Genomic DNA, 6,041 nt, shown 5'->3' on the forward strand with positions numbered 1-6,041 from the left:
ATCATCCCTGGTGGTGAAGGAAATGCAAATAAAGACAACCCTGAGATACCACCTTACCCCAGTCAGAATGTCCCACATCCACAAATCAGCCAACGACAAATGCTGGAGGGGATGTGGAGAACGAGGAACGCTATTACACTGCTGGTGGGAATGTACACTCATACAACCACTTTGGAAAGCAGTCTGGAGGGTCCTTAGAAAGCTAAAGATTGACCTCCCTTACGACCCAGTCATACCACTTCTAGGCATCTACCCTGAACAACAGGAACCAATATACAAGGACACATGCACCTCCATGTTTATTGCAGCACTGTTCGCAATAGCTAGGATATGGAAACAACCTAGATGCCCCACCACAGATGAATGGATCCAAAAATTGTGGTATCTATACACAATGGAATATTATGCAGCCATTAGAAATGACAAAATAATGGCATTTGCAGGGAAATGGATGGAGCTAGAAGGAATCATGTTGAGCGAGGTAAGCCAAGAACGAAGAGACAAACAGTACATGGTCTCCCTGATAAGTGGATGATGAATCCAAAATGTTAGGTGATATGACAAAACTAACAGGACTTAAGAAACAAAGAACTCCCACTCATCTGGTTGAACCACTACTAAATATCCCCATGCTGCTGATCACATATATGGTATATAACATATGAGCACCGTTATATATTATAGACTGTGATAGACAATTTGCTCCAGGAAAGTTAGAATGAACTTGTGACTTTAAATGAGCATCATTATTCCACAATACTGTGAATTTCCGGAAATTAAGTAATCACTTAATCACGATCAAAAAAAAAAAAAAAAAGAACCTTGGGGAAGGGAGGGAGGGAGGGGATGGTAGGGGGAAAACAATGGAGGGGGTAACAATGTTCAAGAGGAAGTGGAAGTGTACTCATTACCTCACTCATGTAACTGTAACCCTCTGTATAGTATCTCTACAATAAAAAAAATTAAAAAAAAAAAAAAAAAAAAAAAAAAAGAAAGAAAGAAAGAAAGAAAGAAAGAAAGAAAGAAAGAAAGAAAGAAAGAAAGAAAGAAAGAAAGAAAGAAAGGAAGGAAGGAAGGAAGGAAGGAAGGAAGGAAGGAAGGAAGGAAGAAAAAAGAGCACAGGAAGGAAGGAAGGAAAAGAAAAGAAAGACAAGAAGTCAAGATTTGATGTAGGAATGCTCATTCTCACCAGGGCATCTTTGTTTCTAGGAAATATGGATATATAAATACATACATATTCTATATCCACCTGTATGTATTTCTATAGATGTGTGTGTGTGTGTGCGCGCGCATGCTGGTATTGCGCTTGAACCCAGGGCCTGGGTACTGTCCGTGAGTATTTTTGTGTTCAAGGCTAGTGTTCTACCACTTAAGCCACAACTCCACTTCGGCTTTTTTGGTCTCCAGATTTTCCTGCCCAGGCTGGCTTCAAACTGAGATCCTCAGATCTCTGCCTCCTGGGTAGGATTGCAGGTGTGAGCTAACAGCGCCTTCTCTGTACAGGCATTTCTATATCTATCTGCATGTGTATGGTTTTTGTTTTTGTTTTTGTTTTTGTTTTTGTTTTTGTCAGCTGTGGGGCTTAAACTCTGGGCCTTGGTGCTGTCTCTGGGCTTTTCAGATCAAGGCAAACGCTCTACTACTTGAGCCACAGCGCCACTTCCCATTTCTTAGGGTTAATTGGAGGTAAGAGTCTCTCAGACTTTCCTGCCCAGGCTGGCTTTGAACCTCGATCCTCAAATCTCAGCCTCTTGAGTAGCTAGGATTACAGGCGTGAGCCACCGGCGCCCAGCTGCATGAGTATGTTTAAATCTGCATGTCTGTATACACACAGGTGTGAATTTCTGTACTTGTATGTAGTATGTATGTGTGTATATTTTTCTATCGATATGTATGAGTATGCATACATATTTCTAATTTGCACATATGTATATACGTAATGTGATGAGACAATACAATAACACGAAATCTCTGATTCTAACCGAATCCCATAGGGTTTGTGCTAATCTTTTTCCTTTTTTTTTTTTTTTTTTTTTTGGTCAGTTGTGGGGCTTGAACTCTGGGCTTGGGCACTGTCCCTCAGCTTTTCACCTTCTCCTTTTTAGATTAGTAACTTCCTTCACTCAAAGGCACTTGAGAGGTTACAGGTACTGTTACTGAATAACAGCCTCTAAAACCCTCCTTTCTCTCTGTACAGCCTTGCACTGTGCTCAGCACGAATTGGGCACTGTCCAGCCTGTATGAGACCCTTGCTCTAATCAGGCAGAGAGACAGACGGAGCAAGCAGGCAGGGGTCTGGTTTGGAGCCAGAAGGCCCTTCTGGAAGGTTTAGGGGAGGCAGAAATAGAATCCCCAGAAGATTGGGGGAGGGGTGCTGGTGGGCAGGGGGAGCACTAAGATTTTTCTGGGTAAGTGAAAAGCCAGAACAGATGGGCGGTTGGCCAACTCCGTGGAAAGACCATAAGTGACTTGGAAAGGGCAAACCTGTTTGTCAGGGCAGCTGGGATAGGAGCCCTCACTGGATGCTTTGTAGGCACAACAGCTGGCTCCAGCTGAAACCAGGGCAGCTGGGGGTCTGGAGGAGGCTGTGCACACACAGCTGCCAGCCCCGAGAACCCAGGGAGAAGAGGCCCTGTGTGTCTCCCTTTCCTATTGTTTCAGGGTGTGACTGAGGGAGTTAAAAGGCCAGTGACCTTGGTCATGACCTCCCCAAACCAGTCTGTTCATCAAGACCTCTTTTGTGGTCTTGTGCCTCCCTCTGAAGCCCATTGCATTTAAAGGCTTCAGTTTTTTAAATTAATTATTATCGTTATTTTGTGGTCCTTGGGTTTGAACTTAGGGCTTTGATTTTGCTAAGCAGAAGTTCCACCATTTTACCCACATCCTCAGACCTACATACGTGTATGTGCACGTACACACACACACACACATACACACACACACACAAATCCTGGGGCTTGAACTCAGGGCCTGAGTGCTGTCCCTGAGCTTTTTACCTAAAAGCTAACACTATACCACTTGAGCCATAGCTCCACTTCCAGCTTTATTGGTGGTTACATGGAGGTATGAGCTGGGAGTTGGTGGTTCACACCTGTAATCATAGCTACTAAAGAGGCTGAGATCTGAGGATTACGGTTTGAAGTCAGATGGGGCAGGAAAAGTTGGTGAGACTCTTATCATCATCATTTAGCCTCAAAATACCAGAAGTGGAGCTATGGCTCAAAGCAGAGCAAAAGAGTTCAGGAACAGTGCCCAGACCCTGAGTTCAAGCCCCAGTACTAGCACACACACACCAAAGAGTCTCACGGGCTTTCCTGCCTAGGCTAGCTGCAATCCTCAGATCTCAGCCTCCTGAGTAGGTAAGATTAGAGGTATGAGTTGTAAACGCCCTACTTGCTTTACTTATTTTCTCACATAATGACTTGTATTTTTGCTTGAGACGAACCACAGACTATCTACAGCTCCTGAGCAACTGGGACCGCAGAAGTGAACCACCCGGTTTGTCTTTTTTGATAAGAGTCTTAAGTTTTTGCTTAGGCTGGCCTTGAATTATGAACCTTCCAATCTTTCTGCCTTCTGAGTAGTTGGGACTATAGACAACAGTCACCATGCCTGACTCAACTTTCTTATGTAACAAATTCATTTTCCAAAAAATAGCCCACGTACACCTCAGTTTTACATGTATGTTCTAGGAACTCAGCTGGAAACAGTAGGATCTTTCTGGACTAAGAAGCCAGCCAGGAGATTTATTTTTGTTTTGTTTTTGGCCACTCCTGGGGCTTGAACTCAGAGTCTGGGCACTGTCCCTTGGGCTTCTTTTGCTCAAGGCTAACATTCTACCACATGAGCCACAAAGTCACTTCTGGCTTTTTCTTTTTATGTGATACTCAGGAATCAAATTCAAGGCTTCATGCATGCTAAGCAAACACTCTGCCCCTAAGCCACATTCCCAGCCCAGCCAGAGGATTTATGAAGGAAGTTCAGATCATTGTCCCATAAGTAGCATCAATAAGGGCACAATCTCTCTGAGTACAGATGTGCCAGTGCATATCATATTCCCTCCGCTCAGGGCAGGCAGATTTCTGAGGCACACATAAGCCTTGTCTAGGTGATAAAGGGCCTGACCCACACAATGAGGGTGTTCACCCCAGTTGCTAGGCATTGAGGGTCAGGTTTGTTCCAGGCTGCCATTTCTGCAGCAAGTGTCCTCTGGGTTAAACAGGACTGGGCAGTTATGTTTAACATGGTCTCTGAGCCTCTGTGGTACCTGCAGAAGAACTTGAATGTGTGTGTATGAGAGAGAGAGAGAGGGCGGGGGAGAATGAGAGAGAATTGATGGCTAAGCCCAGAGACTGAGAAACTATGTCCCCTCAACACCATATAAGCAATTGATTTTCAATCTCATAGATAACAGCAATCCCCAGAATAAACAGTGGGTGCAGCTTCTGCCCAGAGCCAAGATGAGGCAACAGTTTATTTATTATTTACTTATTTACTTACTTATTTAGTAGTTATTTTTGTACAGATACTGGGGCTTGAACTCAGGACCCAGGCACTGTCCTATAGCTTTTTTTGGTTAAGACTGGTGCTCTACCATTTAAACTACACCTCCACTTCCAGCTTTTTTATTGTTAACTGGAAATAAAAGTGTCTCCAACTGCTCTTCCTAGGCTAGTTTGGAACCACAATCCTCAGGTTGGGCTGGGAAGGTGGCTCAGTGGTAGAGTGCTTGCCTTGCAAGCCTGAGGCCCTGGGTTCGATTCCTCAGCACCATATAAGCAAAAAGAAAAAAAAGCCGGAAGTGGTGTTGTGGCTCAAGTGGTAGAGTGCTAGCCTTGAGCTGAAGAGCTGAGGGACAGCACCCAGGCCCAGAGTTCAGGCCCCACGACCGGACCAAAAAAAAAAAAAAAACCACAATCCTCAGGTTTTGCCACCTGAGTAGCTAGGATTATAGGCGTGAGTCACCTCACCTTACAGGAAGCACACACTTGCTTTCAGCCACACAAATCCAAGAAATGTTACTGGAGGGGCTGGGAAGGTGGCTCAGTGGTAGAGTGCTTGCCTTGCATGCATGAGGCCCTGGGTTTGATTCCTCAGCACCACATAAGCAGAAAAAGTCGGAAGTGGTGCTGTAGCTCAAGTGGTAGACTGCTAGCCTTGAGCTGAAGAGCTGAGGGACAGCGCCCAGGCCCCACAACTCAAAAAGAAAAAAAGGTTACTGGAGAATTCAGTGGAATATTTGACCCAGAAGTGTCAAATTGCCACACATGTGCAGTGTGGGGCAGGGGTTGTCCTGGGGGGCCTCAGGCTGCATTGCTGGACTGCTTGTCCATCACAACGCCCCAGTCAGCCATCACCTTGCCACTTCTTTTTAGTTGGTTACTAGAAAGAGAAGAGACAGAAAAGACCACAACAACTCAGAGCAAGAAGACTCTGGGAGCTGAGGATGGGGTCCACTACTGATGTGATCATAAATTCTTTGCTGTTCCCCAAGCCCTCACACAAGTCCCTACCCTTCAGTCACCTCTCCCTCTCCCTCTCCCTCTCCCCTTGGCACAGTCTGGTTGGGCACATGGAGAACCTGATTCTCCCTGTGGGGATTTGTAACCACCAGGGCATCCCAGGGCTCCAAAATGTGAAGCACCTCCAGCCTGGTGTTAGTGCCTCATGCCTAGCAACTCAGGAAACAGATCTGAGGATCACAGTTCAAAGTCAACCTGGCCAGGAAAGTCAGTAAAAACTGTAAGTGGGGGCTGGGAAGGTGGCTCAGTGCTTGCCTTGCATGCATGAGGCCCTGGGTTCGATTCCTCTGCACCACATAAGCAGAAAAAGCCGGAAGTGGTGCTATGGCTCAAGTGGTAGAGCGCTAGTCTTGAGCACAGAGAAGCTCAGGGACAGTTCAAGCCCCAGGACCAGCCAAAAAAAAAAAAAAAACAGAAGCACTTCTAGGCTGGTTACTGGTGGCTTATGTCTGTTAAACTTGCTACTTGGGATGATGAGAAGATTGTTTCAAAGCCAGCCAGGGCAGAAAAGGCTATGAG

Source organism: Dipodomys merriami, unplaced genomic scaffold, assembly GCF_024711535.1.
Source record: "Dipodomys merriami isolate MVZ:Mamm:240054 unplaced genomic scaffold, mDipMer1.0.p SCAF_98, whole genome shotgun sequence".
NCBI lineage: Eukaryota > Metazoa > Chordata > Mammalia > Rodentia > Heteromyidae > Dipodomys > Dipodomys merriami.